Source organism: Ranitomeya variabilis, chromosome 4 (genome assembly GCF_051348905.1).
Source record: "Ranitomeya variabilis isolate aRanVar5 chromosome 4, aRanVar5.hap1, whole genome shotgun sequence".
In the NCBI taxonomy this organism is placed as follows: domain Eukaryota; kingdom Metazoa; phylum Chordata; class Amphibia; order Anura; family Dendrobatidae; genus Ranitomeya; species Ranitomeya variabilis.
Window position 1 is genome coordinate 745,731,620 of NC_135235.1, and position 17,760 is coordinate 745,749,379.

The window sequence follows — 17,760 nt, forward strand, 5'->3', positions numbered from 1 at the left end:
TCGTCCCTGGTGCCAAACTGGTCAAGGCCCGTTTATACAATCTCTCCAGCCCTGAGCGGGCGGCTATGAAGGAGTATATCTCCAAAAGTCTTCGTAAAGGGCACGTTCACCCCTCTGTTTCTCCTGTGGCGGCAGGATTCTTTTTTGTGAAGAAAAAAGATAATGGTTTACACCCTTGGCTAAATTTTCGAGAATTGAACAAGATCACTGTAGGGAATACTTACCCCCCTCCCACTCATTCCTGATTTGTACAATCATACAATCAATTCATAGCAGGGCTGTGGAGTCTGAGTTGTGGAGTCGGAGTTAGTTTTGGTTGGAGTCGGTAGAAATGTACTGACTCCGACTCCAGCTTTAAAAAAAATGTATTCATATTTCAGAATTGAACTTTCATATTAATTTTATAAATGTTACTCAAATATATATGTTTTATCAAACTATGAACAACAGTGATAAGCAGTCCTGCTGGAGATAGAGACATTTCTTACTTCTTGTGTGTCACTGTTCTCCACTGCCCTTATCTAATCTTATACTTGGTTAACCTCATGCTGCCCCAACCCCCCTACTTACAATGTATGAAACTGAAAGTGAAAATGTGTTGCAAATTCTTAGTAGTAAAGCTCCTCCTCTAGACTAGATGTTTACTAGGTGTGCGTCTTCCAAGCATCTCACAGCTGCTATTCAGAAGAGGAAGACTGTAAGAAGTATTATCCTTTCAACAAACTTTACATCAGTTAACTGTGAGTACATGAGGAATAGCAGTAATACGGACCACTATATCAGTTGTACGACCTGGCAATAATTTTGTTGTGATTGTGAATGCAGAATTAAAAACCCGAGAATGTCAAAGAAGCGTCACATTAAATCAGCTGTATTTTAACATTTCACCATCACTCAAGATAGAAAACATTATGTCTGTCAGTGTATGACAAATGATCCAGACGAAAACAAATGCTGTGAAGCCAAGATCAGTGCATATTCAGGCAAAGATAAAAATGCTCCTACCAGAGCTTCTAATCTAAAGAAACATTTACAGCGCTTTCATCCAGAAGTACTGAAAGCAGTGGATGAGAAAGACTGCATCCAAACCAATGAACCAGTGCCCAGCTCTTCCAGAAAAACAAAGGAGCAGAGAAGTTTGCAGCCATCAGTTGCAAGATATTTTGTCAGTGACAAAGTTACTGTGACAATGACAGTAGATACATTTAAAAAACAGATCATAGAGCTTGTTGTATAGGATAGTGTGCATTATTTTCACGACCAGCTTTTATGTGTCTGAATGGGAAAATGGCCCGCAAGCTTGGTATTTCTCTGGAGAGAGAGTATTAGAAAATTAGTAATCAAAGAAACTTTTAAACAAAAGGAAGAACTTAAAAAACTCTCAAGGCACGCTTTCTGTTTCTTAAAATGGATGCCGGCACACGTCACAGAGTGAACTATTTTGCCATCAATGTCCGATTTGTTTGTGACAAAAATGAAATAGTTACCAAGACATTGGCAGTAAAAGACACCAAAGCTCATCACACCAGTGAGTTTCTCCAGGTCTTGGTGGAAAAGGTTCTGCAAGACTATGAACTTAAAAAAGAGCAAGTTCTTTCAGTCGTAACTGACAACTGATATTGCTTCAAATATGATAAGTACTATTAAGCTAATGAATGAAAGTAATGATGGTGACCAGCAGCTAGAAGAACATTCTGGGTCCACAGACACAGAAATGTTTGAAATAGAGGAACACAGTATTGTAACGGAGGAGCAAACTGAAGTTGCTTCAGATGAACATCAACATGACAGTTTAGATCAGAGGTCCCCAACCTTTTTTGCACCAGGGACCGGCTTTAAGCAAGACCAGTTTTCCATGGCCCGGTGGGGGTGGGGCAGGGGCGGGGCTTTGGTCATATGGGGGTGGGGTTATGGAGGGATGGAGCTTAGTGCATACTTATCATATAATTATGACATTTATAATGAGAATGTGATTCAACTTACCATAGGTTCAGAATGAGTGGGAGCACCATGCTTGTTTCCCTGGTGCTCTGCACCATTATTGCCCCATAGCTGTGCCATACAGTGCTCTGCACCGTTTATTATTGCCCCATAGCTGTGCCATACAGTGCTCTGCACCGTTCATAATTGCCCCATAGCTGTGCCATACAGTGCTCTGCACCATTATTGCCCCATAGCTGTGCCGTATAGTGCTCTGCACCATTATTGCCCCATAGCTGTGCCATGTAGTGCTCTGCACCATTCATTATTGCCCCATAGCTGTGCCATATAGTGCTCTGCACCATTATTGCCCCATAGCTGTGCCATACAGTGCTCTGCACCATTATTGCCCCACAGCTGTGCCATACAGTGCTCTGCACCATTATTGCCCCATAGCTGTGCCATACAGTGCTCTGCACCATTATTGCCCCATAGCTGTGCCATATAGTGCTCTGCACCATTATTGCCCCATAGCTGTGCCATACAGTGCTCTGCACCATTATTGCCCCATAGCTGTGCCATATAGTGCTCTGCACCATTATTGCCCCATAGCTGTGCCATACAGTGCTCTGCACCATTATTGCCCCATAACTGTGCCATACAGTGCTCTGCACCATTATTGCCCCACAGCTGTGCCATACAGTGCTCTGCACCATTATTGCCCCATAGCTGTGCCATATAGTGCTCTGCACCATTATTGCCCCATAGCTGTGCCATATAGTGCTCTGCACCATTATTGCCCCATAGCTGTGCCATACAGTGCTCTGCACCATTATTGCCCCATAGCTGTGCCATACAGTGCTCTGCACCATTATTGCCCCATAGCTGTGCCATATAGTGCTCTGCACCATTATTGCCCCATAGCTGTGCCATATAGTGCTTTGCACCATTATTGCCCCATAGCTGTGCCATATAGTGCTCTGCACCGTCCATTATTGCCCCATAGCTGTGCTGCTGCTGCTGCAATAAAAATAATAAAACACATACTCACCTGTCTTGCTTGCAGCTCCTCGGCGCCATCTTCCCGGCGTCTCTCCGCACTGACTGATCAGGCAGAGGGCGGCGCGCACACTATATGCATCATCGCGCCCTCTGCCTGCAGTCAGTGCGGAGAGACGCCGGGAAGATGGAGACAGCGCCCGGCGTGTGGAACGAGGATAGGTGAATATGTCATACTTACCTGCTCCCGGCGTCCCGCTCCTTCCCCCGGACAGCGGGTCTCTATCAGCGGTCACCGGCACCGCTGATTAGAGAAATGAATTATGCGGCTCCGCCCCTATGGGAGGTGGAGCAGCCTATTCATTTCTCTAATGAGCGGTCCCACGTGACCGCTGAACAGGGGCGCCGCGGACCGGCTGAAAAACCCCAACGGCCCGGTCCTGGTCCGCGGACCGGCGGTTGGGGACCTCTGGTTTAGATGATCTTATTGAAACTGTCTATACGTTCTTTCATTCATCACATGCGCTGTGTTGTGCATACGCTACAGCTGGCTATAAGAGCCAGTCTGCAAGAAGGACATGCTGCTGCACTGATTGGCAAGGTGAGAAAATTGGCTACTGTTGCCAGTACCCCTAAAGTTGACTCAATTTTGAAGAGACGTGCTGGAAAAGGGGCAATTATTGATCAAGCCACATGATGGGGCAGTACTTACTTAATGATTCAGCGCTTGGTTGAACTGAAAACCTTTCTTGTAGACATGGCTAACCCTCAACTGACGCTAAATGAAAGTCAGTGGAATCAGGTGACTGAGCTGGAAAAATTGCTAGAGCACCCATTTACAGTGACTAAAAAATTACAAGCAGGGTACTTAACTGCAGGTATTTTCTTAAAAGAGTGGAAGAACCTGATGTTTCGCCTGTCCCAAAGAGGAGGGTTAATTGCAAGTGGCATTGCTACATCAATGAAACGGAGAGAGGAGCTACTATTACAAAATAACATTCTTTTGGCAGCTGTTTATGTAGACCCAATGCATCGGATTCTTCTAGATGATCAACAGCTAACTAAAGGAAAAGAAGCTCTGTTTGAAATAGCAGTAAGGATGAAAGGGTTGCAGAACAGTCAGGAGGAACAAGAAGAATTTGGTTGTCCTGCCACATCTTCACCCTCATCAACTGATGAAGAATTTAATTTCGAAAAATATTTGGATCACAAGGACCGTGCAAAGCGTTCCCGCATAGAAGAAGAGTCATCTCCATCAAAGAACACAGCCAGTACATTTCAGCAGAATTTTTCATGTGCACTAAAAGAAATTGAGAAATTTGACCGTTCATCAAAAATAACAGTGCAACAAGCGATTCCTCTGTATCCTGACATTGTCAGAAATGTTGCCCGAGTGGTTACTGCTTTGCCACCAACCCAAGTTAGTGTAGAGAGGTTGTTCTCTGCTCTCAAAATAATTAGATCAGATTTGAGGGCATCCATGAAGGAGGATCTGACAGAGGCAATACTTTTTCTGAGGACAAATTTATAGATTTCTTCTCTATTAACTGCATAACAGTGTTTATTGCATATTTACTTACAAGAGTTTAGAAAAGTTTATAAAAAATATATTTGCTATATTCTAATTGTATTCTAATAAATATAGTTTTTGCTCTAAGTGGTCTGATTACTTATATGATGGTGAGAAACTGAATAAGCACGATGTTAATATTTTACAACAGTAAATTTATTGTTACGAATTGGCCATTTATGAAGGAGTCGGAGCCGGAGTCTGAGTCGGAACCTGATAAAATCCAGGAGTTGGAGTCGGAGTCGCAACTGTGGCTTACCGACTCCACAGCCCTGCTTCATAGTGTTGTATCTGGATGACATCCTTATATATTCTGCTGATAAAATGAAACATATGGGTCATCTCTGTACTGTCCTCCAGAGGCTCAGGGAGAACTCTCTGTTTGCTAAACTGGACAAGTGTTCATCTTTTGTGCAAGAATTGTCCTTTATGGGGTTTATTTTGTCTGGGGAGGGGTTTTGCATGGACCCTAGAAAGGTACAAGCTATTGTTGATTAGGTGCAACCTAGGGCCGGAGTGGCCATCGGTCATTTCTGGCAAATGCCAGAAGGGACAGTTGCAGTCGTGGGCCTCTTGCTAGCGCCGACTCCCCCCGCCGCCGACTCACCCCCCGCCAGCGCCTCCGCATTCAACTATACCGGCGTTTATGACGCTGGTACAGTTGAATGCAATGATGGAGGAGAGCGTCTGCTGTCACTCCCTCTCCCATCATTCCGCGCTCTGCCTCACGCTGACACTGCTGGTCCGCGATGACGTCATATCATCACGTACCTGCAGTATGTGGCCGGGCAGACTGCAGCTGCTGAGACCAGAGCCAGGAGCAGCGCAGGCACGTGGAGAGGTGAGGAGAGTGTTTTTTGTTTTTGTTTATATATCAGTGAGTGATAACTGGATTGTGGGGCTTTTTGGGGCTGGCTGCATTACATTCTATGGGGGCTGTGCTGCATTACATTCTATGGGGGCTGTGCTGCCTTACATTCTATGGGGGTTGTGCTGCATTACATTCTATGGGTGCTGGCTGCATTACATTCTATGGGGGCTGTGCTGCATTACATTCTATGGGGGCTGTGCTGCATTACATTCTATGGGGGTTGTGCTGCATTACATTCTATGGGTGCTGGCTGCATTACATTCTATGGGTGGCTGGCTGCATTACATTCTATTGGTGCTGTGCTGCATTACATTCTGTGGGTGGCTGGCTGCATTACATTCTATTGGGGCTGGCTGCATTACATTCTATGGGGGCTGGCTGCATTACATTCTATGGGGGCTGTGCTGCATTACATTCTATGGGGGCTGTGCTGCCTTACATTCTATGGGGGTTGTGCTGCATTACATTCTATGGGTGCTGGCTGCATTACATTCTATGGGGGCTGTGCTGCATTACATTCTATGGGGGCTGTGCTGCATTACATTCTATGGGGGTTGTGCTGCATTACATTCTATGGGTGCTGGCTGCATTACATTCTATGGGTGGCTGGCTGCATTACATTCTATTGGTGCTGTGCTGCATTACATTCTGTGGGTGGCTGGCTGCATTACATTCTATTGGGGCTGGCTGCATTACATTCTATTGGGGCTGGCTGTATTTCATTCTGTGGGGTGCTGTATTATATTCTATGGAAGGGCTACATTATATTCTATGGGGGGCTGCATTATGCTCTATGAGAGGGCTACCATGTATTATATATGTAGGGGCTGCATTATACTATATGAGGGGGCTGCATTGTATTCTCTGGGGGGTTACATTATACTCAGGGGGCTACAATATATTCTGTGGGGTGGCTGCATTATACTCTGGGGTGGCATCATTATACTATATGTGGGCTGCATTATACTGTATCGAGGACTATGGGGAATACATTATACTATATGAAGAACTATGGGGTGCATTATACTATGGGAAGTGAATTGTACTACATGGAAGGCAATGGTGGGGCATTATACTATATGGAGCACTATGAGGAATGTATTATACTATTTGGAGACCTGAGGAATGTATTATACTACTTGGAGGACTGAGGAGTGTATTATACCATATGGAGGAATTGCAGTGTATTTTAATATATGGAGGGCTATGAGGAGTGTATTATACTATATGGAGGACTATGAGGAGTGTATTATACTATATGGAGGGCTATGGGGAGTGTATTATACTATATGGAGGACTGAGGAGTGTATTATACTATATAGAGGACTGAGGAGTGTATTATACTATATGAATTGAGGAGTGTATTATACTATATGGAGGACTGAGGAGTGTATTATACTATATGGAGGACTGAGGTGCACATTATAATATATGCTGCCTATTCATCAAGTGATTGGATTTTTTATATGGGAACAGAAATCCTTGTTCTCAGCAGCACATCACCGGTGTAAACTGTAGATTTGCTGCTGATAACATGATGCTGTATGGTGACAGATACATCTAATTGTGATTTTTTTCCTTCATTCTTTCTCAAGTTGAGGCAAAGAGGTCAGGAAACAAGCGAACGACTTCAGTATTGTCGATCACACTCGTTTGGCGGCCTAAGATCAGTGCATGTAAATACAGCAGAAATGCTTCGCAGGGAGACCAGGCAAGGATGATGACAGTTGTAGTTAGCACCCGGCGCCTGAGAATAGCGCCAACTTTACTGCTTTTCCCAGACACCAGAGCATTTAATTCTGGTATGTGTAATGAATGATTATTAGGGTTGATGTCAGCTGCTATCAATCCCTGGTGTAAGTGATGGAGAGGTGTCTATCAGACACCTCCACTACTAGCCCAGACCTGGCGAGATCCAGCGACTCTGTAGAGCGGTGACGGTAGTAACAATATCGCTCTTCACAGTCGCCGAGCTCAGTGCAAGACCCGGAATATCTGAAGAGCGGTGACATTACTGATTACTGACTCTTCAGAGTCATGGTGTCTCGTGCTGCGCAGCGGAACCAAAAGTGGCTGTAGGCAACGTTTATGGAGCATCAGAATGAGGTTCCATAGCCTTTGGTCGTCTCATCCCTTCATTTATCTACAAGATCCAGTTATGTAAGTAAAATAGTAGCTTTTCTTGGTACTGCAACTAAAAGCATAAATAGGACCGAGCTGTAATGCTGGATACAGCTGTGATTATATATGTTATATAGTCGTGTTACACTCCCCTCACTTCTTGTAACCTACAAGTGTACAAAGATATTATACAATTCAGAAAGAGGAGGAGGGGGGAAGAGGAAGGGTTGAAGCTTGACACGCCGAGACATGCATCTAAGAACCGTTGCAAATGAATATAACCGGTGGGTGCCGTACCTGCTGGTGATTAACAGCTGATGTAGACGAAAGGAGAAATGGGGATTTCCAGCACATCCATCCAGTATAAGTAAAATAACCAAAATTTATTAGGACATTTTAAAAAACAATATTAAAAAAAGGGAGAAGAACTCTCTTTGCCTGACGCGTTTCTGGCGCACCACGGCGCCCTTAGTCATAGGAACTAATATGACATGAATACACAGGTTTATATATGACAGGGAACCAATCACAAACATAGCAATTAATTTCATTGGAAAAGGCTGCAGCTAAATTCACATGACAAAACTTTACCTTATTTTTCAAATGTCTTAGAAATACACAAATATCTGTTCTAAATTACTACAAAATCCATTCGTTGATTCAATATATATAAAAAAGATCATTTTTGTAATTCATACCATGTGGATATTTAGTGTCTAAAGTTAGAATCCAAAAGGCTTCCCGCAGAGCTAATTGCTTCCTCCAATCTCCACCTCTGGGTGACTGACTAACCCTTTCAATGCCGAAAAAGGAAAAATCTGACAGATCACCCTGGTGCACAGAAATAAAATGTTTTGTGGCCCCAGAATAACCTGGATTACTATTCTTTATATTGGCTATATGTTCAGAAATTATTTTTTTGATTTTCCTTGTGGTATAACCTATATAACAAATATTACAGGCTTTGCATTTTATGCAGTATATAACATGATCAGAATCACAGTTGATAAATGATTTTATATTATAAGTAACATTGTGATTCGAAGAAAAAGAAGTTCTCTTATTGTCTGCAAATTGGCAGACATTACATCTATTGCCAGAACATTTAAAGAATCCCTTCACTGATAACCATGATGTGGGAGTTTTTCTCGGGCGCACCATGCTGGGAGATAAAATATTCCCCAGTGTACAACCTCTTTTAGCCACTACCCTGCAACCATTTTGGAGAATTGTGCACAAAGAACTATCTTGATTGACTACAGGAAGATATTTAAGAATAATCTGTCTGATTTTGTTGTATTGACTGCTATAAGCAGTAGAAAATGTGATATGCGTTTCAGAAGCAGCATTTACTTTTTTATTTTCAGAATGCAACAAATTGGTACGTGGAATTTTGGAAACCTGTCTGAATATTTTATCTCCCAGCATGGTGCGCCCGAGAAAAACTCCCACATCATGGTTATCAGTGAAGGGATTCTTTAAATGTTCTGGCAATAGATGTAATGTCTGCCAATTTGCAGACAATAAGAGAACTTCTTTTTCTTCGAATCACAATGTTACTTATAATATAAAATCATTTATCAACTGTGATTCTGATCATGTTATATACTGCATAAAATGCAAAGCCTGTAATATTTGTTATATAGGTTATACCACAAGGAAAATCAAAAAAAGAATTTCTGAACATATAGCCAATATAAAGAATAGTAATCCAGGTTATTCTGGGGCCACAAAACATTTTATTTCTGTGCACCAGGGTGATCTGTCAGATTTTTCCTTTTTCGGCATTGAAAGGGTTAGTCAGTCACCCAGAGGTGGAGATTGGAGGAAGCAATTAGCTCTGCGGGAAGCCTTTTGGATTCTAACTTTAGACACTAAATATCCACATGGTATGAATTACAAAGATATTATACAGTCACCATGTGACAAGTGGGCCTGTGTAACTTCAAATGCCAGGGCTGAATTTTAGTCCCAGTCCGGCACTGGTGCAACCCAAAGATCTCAAGGGTCTTCAGAGATTTTTAGGTTTTGCCAATTACTATAGAAAATTCACCAAGAGGTTTTCACAGGTTGTTAAACCCCTGACTGATTTAACTCGCAAGGGGACTGATATAAAAAACTGGACATCTCCAGCTTTAGCGGCCCACCACATTAACTAATTTAAGACCCTGTGCCTTCTTTTCTAAAATGTTCCTCTGCTGAAAGGAATTACGATGTGGGTAACCGAGAGTTACTAGCTATTACATTGGCTTTTGAAGAATGGAGGCATATTTGGAGGGGGCTGTCCATCGAATCACGGTCATCATGGACCGTAAGAACGTGTCTTACAGTGAGTCGGCCAAACGTTTAACCCCGAGGCAGGCTAGGTGATCACTTTTTTTTTTCTCTAGTTCAGTTTTCCAGCACTTTTAGGTCGAGGTCCAAGAATATGAAGGCGGATGCCTTATCTCGCAGCTTGGATCCTATATCTCCTCCTGAACCTCCTTCCTCCCTTCTTCAGCACGGGCTGGTTGTGGCTGGAGTTTCCTCGGCGTTAGAGCGGGAGGCCCAGTCTCTTGCTTCTCTGTCCATGCCAGATAATACTTTTTTTTGTGACTGTCCAGTATCGGTTAAGGGTGCTCCGGGAATTCCATGGCTCGGCTCTTATTGGACATCTGGGAATCCTGGCCACGCCCAAAGCCATCGCTAGGCTGTGTTGGTAGTCTTCATTGGCTTCTAATGTCACTGTATTTGTATCCTCCTGTGAGACATGTGCAAAAACCTCCCATAACTGGCCGGCCGGGGAATTGGTGCCATTGCCAATTACAGATAAACCTTGGACCCATCTGTCCATGGATTTTGGGTATGAGTTTGACCTTTTCTTCAGCCTATCATCTGGAGACCAACATTCAGACTGAGAGGACCAATCAGTCTTTGGAGCAGATTTTGCGGTGCCTTGCCACGTCTCGTCAGGATGATTGGTGCTCTTCATTACCGTTGGCAGAATTCGCATTTAATAATCATATTAATCAGTCCACTGGTACCTTGTCTGCCCTGTTGAGGGCAGAGCAAAGTACTGCAGTATGCAGGCGCCGGGCCTCTCTGACATTTCCCGGCACCTGCACATTGCAGTACTTTGCTCTGCCCTCAACAGGGCAGACAAAATACGCCTGCGCCGGAACTGCAGCATGAAGACAAGAAGAGGACATCATCGTAAGAAGATGGGAGGCCCCGGACCGGACCGTGATCCCCATCGGAACCAGAACAGAACCGGGAACGCCCCTGGGTGAGTATAATCTAACCTCTTTTTCTCATCTTTCAGGATACATCGGGGCTTATCTACAGCATTACCGATTGCTGTAGATAAGCTCCTGATGCTGGTGGGCTTAGCTCAGCTTCGATTTTGGGGGTGACAGGTTCCCTTTAACTGTAATATTTTAACCTATTCATATATCTTACACACTATTTGGCCCACCACTGCCTATCTGCCCCAATGTTCTTATCTATCACTAACTACGCCCTAAACTATGTTCTTCACATTCCCTACCCCTGAGCTGAGTGTACCAGGTTACTGTAGGCATTACCAATACAGTACTAAAACAGCAACATCAGTACCTATAGCATTCTATGTATTTTACATTACACCATAAAAACTCAATACACCCACGTTAGTACTCACACTACAATTGTTGTCTTCAGAGGCAGCATCTGTCACTCCCTTACTGCAGTGTAAAGGGTGTTGTAGATGTGTGGATCATCTGTGGGGTGCGCTTAGCTCATTGTTGGCCTATTGCGATAGATGAGTGGACGCGTGAGTGGGAAGCGGAGTCCCCTTTACAGTCACATTTGAGGAACATATATTATGATTGAGTGGGGTTTGTGACAAATTGGTGTCAGTTTTAGTGGTTTTTATGACACGGACTAATTGAAAATTCGCTCACCTCTATTTCCTAGTTATCATTTAGTGCTGAAAATAGTTTCCTTTTCTCTTCTAAAACTGTAACTGTTGGAATTTCTTTCTTGTAAAATTTGTCAATAAAATTATTTTAAGCATAATTTTTTTATGTTTAATGAGACTATTTATTTGCAGAAACAGGGTACTGCAATGGGTGCAGCATTCGCCCATCGTATACAAACTTTTTTTGGGCATGTGGGAGAGACAGATCTTTTTCGTGAATCCCATAGCCTTTATTGAGAAGGTCCTTTTCTGGGTCCACTATATTGATATCATCTTTTTGATTTGGCATGGGACAGAACAGGACCTTCTCAGATCTTTGGATATCCTGAATGACAATAAGATGAATATTAAATTAACCTACAAATATAGTCAGACGAGTATTGATTTTCTGGACATCAAGATATTGAAGGGATAGAATGGGACTCTGGAGACTAATGTCTTCCAAAAGGACACGGCAGTGAACTCGTTGCTTCATGCAGCCTCCTCTCACCCAAAGCCGCTAATTGAGGGGATACCCACTGGTCAATTTCTGAGGGCCAGAAGGATCTGTTCAAATAACGAAGACTTTCTGGAACAAGCTGATGATCTGACTACTAGGTTTGTAGAAAGAGGATATTCAAAAAGATGTATAAGGAGAGGCCTAAAAAAAGCTAACAACATAGGATGAACTGACTTGCTATTACCTAAAACTAAAACTGTGGAAGAACAAAAGGTAAGGTTCATTTCGACTTACAACGATAAATGGTCAGAGGTCAGAGATGCCCTAAAAAAATTTTGGCCATTAGTCATGACAGATAAAACAATGAAAAAATATATCTTTGATCAACCATCTATAACCTATAGGAGATCAAGTAACCTTAAAGATCAGTTAGTCCACAGCTATTATGTGGGACTTGGCCAAGAGAAAGATTTTGGGTCTAAAGGTCAGAAATAGGGCTTCTTTCCCTGTAATAATTGCATATCATGCCCAAATATGCAGCGTGCAACCACCTTTGTATCCAGTGGTGGTAAAAAAATGTTTAACATCACACAACATATCACCTGCAGTACTATAGTAGTGTACTATGCGACATGCCCCTGCCGAAAAATTTATGTAGGGCTAACCTCGAGACCCCTAAAGAACAGAGTGAGATAACACTACAGAGACATTATCAATGCATGGGAAATTGAAGACATTGCCACCTGAAAATCAGTTCCAAAACATTTCAAGTTATTTCATGATTGCAGGGCTAATCTACTCAAGGTGATGGGTATTGATAGGGTACACATTGACCAGAGGGGTGGAAATTGGAAGAAAAATCTAGCGCAATTAGAGGTACAGTGGATATTTAGAATTGGCTCTGTTCAACCCAGTGGACTGAATGAGGTCCTTAGTTTTGCCCCCTTTTTGTGATTTGTTCTTATTATGTTTTTAATACTTGTTTTTTTCTAGTTTTAGTTCTAGTCATGCGGGTACCCTTGTGTCATGTTGGTGCCATGATCCTCCATCTGCTGGAATCATTACCCTGTTGGAATATTTGAAATCCATTTATGAAGACCGTTGCAACCGGACAGCATCAATTTTGAACTTTTTTTCATGTATCTTGGACTGATGACCTTTGGCCTAGGATTGATATATCTGTATCCAATGATTGAGGAGTCCTTGAGTTGGACATGTATTGGCATGGTATACGCACATAGTGGATTCTATTAATCACATGTACTGTATATTTATAGTGTGTATAATGTTTACATTTTTTATTCTTTTATCATGATTAGTTCACAAGGATTAGGCCCTATACTATAATGGCCAGATAGTTTCATGATGGCACGGTATTATAATGACCACATATGGGCATTATGGTATGTATATTTATTTACTGTTCATATATTATCCATGATAGTTTCTTATGGATTACACTGTAAGTACTAAAAAAGGTATACATATAGTAGTCCTTCCACACGAGTCACTTAGTGATGGTCTTTGAAGAAAAGAATATATGCACTTTGTATTCACATACCAATAGGTGGTGTTGTTCTAACATGTATGGCACTTGTTTTTATTGTATATGTGTATAATTAATCACTCTTAATGTACAATAAGAGATCATATGTGTATGTTTTGTACGTATGGATTAAAATTTATAATCAAGGATCCTGTACTCACTTTTGTTTATGATAATATAATATATATGTTGTTTTGTAGCTTTATGTATTTGGATTAGTATTGAAAGTTCCTGCAATGACACATGTCAAAAGGATGTATATTGGATGTGACCATAGGTGTGCAGAGTGTACCTTTTATATGTTTTGTAATATTTTTTTTTATATACATATACACATATGGAAGTAGAAGACCTGTAGTTATAACACTTATACTGTATGTAACCAATGTCACCTTGGGGCCTCCGGCTCACTCTGGGTATACATCCATGTCACTGCTGACACTGCCGTTTGTTGATGTCTCAAATAGAGAAATGACAGGATGATGCGGTGCGATGAGACAAAGCGATGTAAATATCCGGCCCTCTACAGTGGTTTTGGATCATGCTGCTGCTGATGCCACTTCCTCGTCCTGGGCTTGGGATGGGGGTGTGGCTAGGTGGCGTGTGATGCCTGTCACATAGCTACGTCATTACCTGAATCGTTGCCGTGTAGATGCGTCCATGTTGCTGCCGCTTACCCATCTTGGATGGGGGTGTGGCTAGGCTGCGCATGGCGCCGACCCATGATGGCGGGATCAACTGACCCGTTCCTGTGACACGTCCATACTGCTGCTGATGCCACCCCCATCCTGCGGCCGGGGATGGGGGTGTGGCTAGGTGGCGGATGGCGCCGAACCCAGCAATGTCACAGGCCCGGCTCACGAGCGGAAATGCCATGTTATCCCCCCTGGGAAGAAGCTATACGCGAAACGCGCGTTGGGGATCAATACTGCCTGGATAAGGTCATATACCCTTTACCTATCTACTACTGCTATATTTGCCTATTGTCATATGTTTGGTGGCCTCATTTGAGGTGTTTACCTATAAGGCCGGATCACACATGCGAGAAACACAGCCGAGTCTCGCATGTTAATACCCGGCCCTGCCGCCTGCACTCCAGAGCGGAGTAGCAATACATGGATCCGCACGCTCCGGAGTGCAGGTGGCAGGGCCGGGTATTAACACGAGACTCGGACGTATTTCTCGCATGTGTGATCCCGGCCTTACTGTTATGGGATTTCTAAATGGTTAATATGCTTTGAAGTGAGGAGCCTTTTATGGTCCTACACCACAGTATATGGATACACTAAGCCAAACTTAAGACAGTTTAGGGGAATTTTTTTCCCTATTACTACGTATATACCAATTAGATAAATTTTGGGGACTTGCCCCTTATATTTACAGACATTGTGGCTATGGTAGCATATATACTTCGGATTGTGGATGGATCATGCTAGATGATTACATGTAGGGTATATGGTAATATCAGGCAATAATTATTGGACATGTGCTCCGTTTTAACATTTACAGATTTTATTATGTATATATTTCAAGAAAATTTATGAATTTTACTCTATGGCTTAGGCTTCTTGTTCTAATTGTATATAATAAGTTGTAGGAGCTGATATAAGCGGAAAAGATTAGCAATTCAAATGATCAAAAATCAAAGATTAAGACTAATATGACAATAGTGTATAGTTCTTGACCAACTGAAGAACAAACGCATACCGTATATACTCAAGTATAAGCCAACCCAAGTATAAGCCACAAAAAACTGGGAAAACTTATTGACTGGAGCATAAGCCTAGGGTAGGAAATGCAGCAGCTACCGGTACATTTAAAAAATAAAAATAGACACCAATAAAAGTAAAATTGATTGAGACATCAGTAGGTTAAGTGTTTTTGAATATCCATGTTGAATTAGTTGCCCCATATAATGCTCCATACAGTTCATGATGGCCCCATAAGATGCTCCATATTAAAATATGCCCCATATAATGCTACACAAAGGTTAATGATGGCTACATAGAATAATATGCCCCATATGCTGCTCCATGAAGGTTGATGCCCCCATTAGATGCTCCATAGAATAATATGCATCATATGCTGCTGCTGCGATTTAAAAAAAAAAATAATAAAAAATTACATACTCGCCTCTCGTCGCTGGAAGCCTGGTGCTGGTGTCCTGAGCAGGCGGGGACACAGGCGCGCTATGGCGGCCAGGTGCCGATATCGCAGCTGGCTCAGGCCCCCGCCACTTGCGATATTTACCGGTCCCCGTTCCACCACTGTGCGCCGCTGTGTCTTCCGGGTCTCTGCAGTGACTGCTCAGGCAGCAGAGGACACACACTTACCCCATCACTGCACCCTCTGACCTGAACGTCACAGCCAGAGGACGTAGAAAACACAGCTCGGCAGTGGAACGGTGACAGGTGAACATTGCATGGCTCACCCTCCCCCGTCATACTCACCCCGTCCTAGCGCGGTCTCTGCATGTCCTGTTTCTCAGATGGTCTCGGTGCCGGCAGCTCTTCCTGTGTTCAGCGGTCACATGGTACTGCTCATTAAAGTAATGAATATACGCTCCACGCCTATCGGAGTGTAGGCGCGTCCATATTACTTTAATGAGCGGTACCACGTGACCTCTGAACACAGGAAGAGCTGCCGGCACCGAGACCATCTGAGAAGCAGGGATGTGCAGAGACCATGTCGGGAGAGTGAGTATGATGTGACAGCCGCCACTCCTCCTCCCCCGCCAACCCCCTGGGACAATGACTGGAGTATAAGATGAGAAGGGCACTTTCAGCCTAAAAATATAACTGAAAATCTCGGCTTATACTCGAGTATATACGGTAAATGCAAAACTCAACATATAGATAATAGTCTAATCCTCCTGGCTTACAGAAAATAAACGTGTGGATAATTAAGATAAATTGCTGTGTCGTCACACCAGATTTATAATTTTTTTATTTTTGGCTGCTGTCACACACAGAGACGTTTTTTATTGCAAAAACTGCATTGCCATATTTTCAGAGCTATAATTTTTCCATAGTTTTGCTGACAGAGTCATGTGAGGACTTTTTTTTTGCAGGACAAGTTGACATTCATTGGTATAATTTTCAGACACATGACTTTTTTGATCGCTTTTTATTCCAATTTTTGGGAGGCAGAATGAACAAAAAAAGTAATTCACATTTTTTTTATGCCGTTCCGCATGTAGTAAAATTGATAAGGCAGTTTCATTCTTCGGTCAGTACGATTACAGCGATACCGCCTTTATTTTTTTTTTATGTTTTAGTGCTTTTACACAATAAAAACTATTTTATTAAAAAAAGAATCGTTTTACTATGAGAGCTATAACTTTTTTATTTTTCTGCTGACGGACCCGTATGGCGGCTCGTTTTTTGCAAGACAAGATGGCGTTTTCAGCTGTACAATTTTTAAGTAGACTTTTTTTATTGCGTATTTTTCCACTTTTTGTTCAGCAATATGATAAAGCATAGTTTTTTGCCTTGTTTTTTTTTTCTTTGTTTTTACGGTGTTCACTGAAGGAGACAGTGGGACAGTTTTATAGGTCAGGTCGTTCCAGAAGGGACGATACCAAATATGTGTACGTTTTATTTTATTTTAAACATAAATAATTGTAGTTATTGGATTAATATTTTTTCTTTTTGTTCTTTATTTTATGATCTTTAAAAAAATATTTTTACAATTTATTAACTTTTTTTTTATTTTTACTCTTTTACATTGTTCCAGGATGGGGCATGAACTGTATAATGACAAAACACTGGTCTAGCTGATCACAGCGCCATATCTATATAGCGGTTTGAGGGAACACAGCTCCTACGGCGCCATATATATACAGCGCGAGTCTGGAAGTGGTTAAATGATGCTGTCAAATGAACAATGAGCCAAGTTGTGCCCTTTCAAATACCTGTCTCTTCCGACACAGACTATAGGAGATATTCCTTCTAGTACAGACCATTTGCTATCCCCCTTCCAAGCTGAGAATCCAGGAGCTAAGGTGCCAGGATTAACACCTACCTCCAGCAAAAGCCCCTTTGTGCTTACAATACTGGTATATCCAGTTTCACCCTTTTGTCAACTAAATGTAACTCTGCCTTAAGCCCCCGTCACACATAGCGAGATCGCTAGCGAGATCGCTGCTGAGTCACAAGTTTTGTGACGCAATAGCGACCTCAGTAGCGATCTCGCTATGTGTGACACGTACCAGCGACCAGGCCCCTGCTGCGAGATCGCTGGTCGTGTCGGAATGGCCTGGACCTTTTTTTGGTCGTTGAGGTCCCGCTGACATCGCTGAATCGGTGTGTGTGACACCGATCCAGAGATGTCTTCACTGGTAACGAGGGTAAACATC

The 17,760-nt window shown here is 42.6% G+C and overlaps 1 protein-coding gene across 1 annotated transcript in view; it reads left to right on the plus strand.

The window, feature by feature from the left end:
• Window positions 1-17,760, plus strand: part of LOC143768074 (uncharacterized) — an 804,664-nt gene that overhangs the window by 400,304 nt on the left and 386,600 nt on the right. The window lies entirely within an intron of this gene.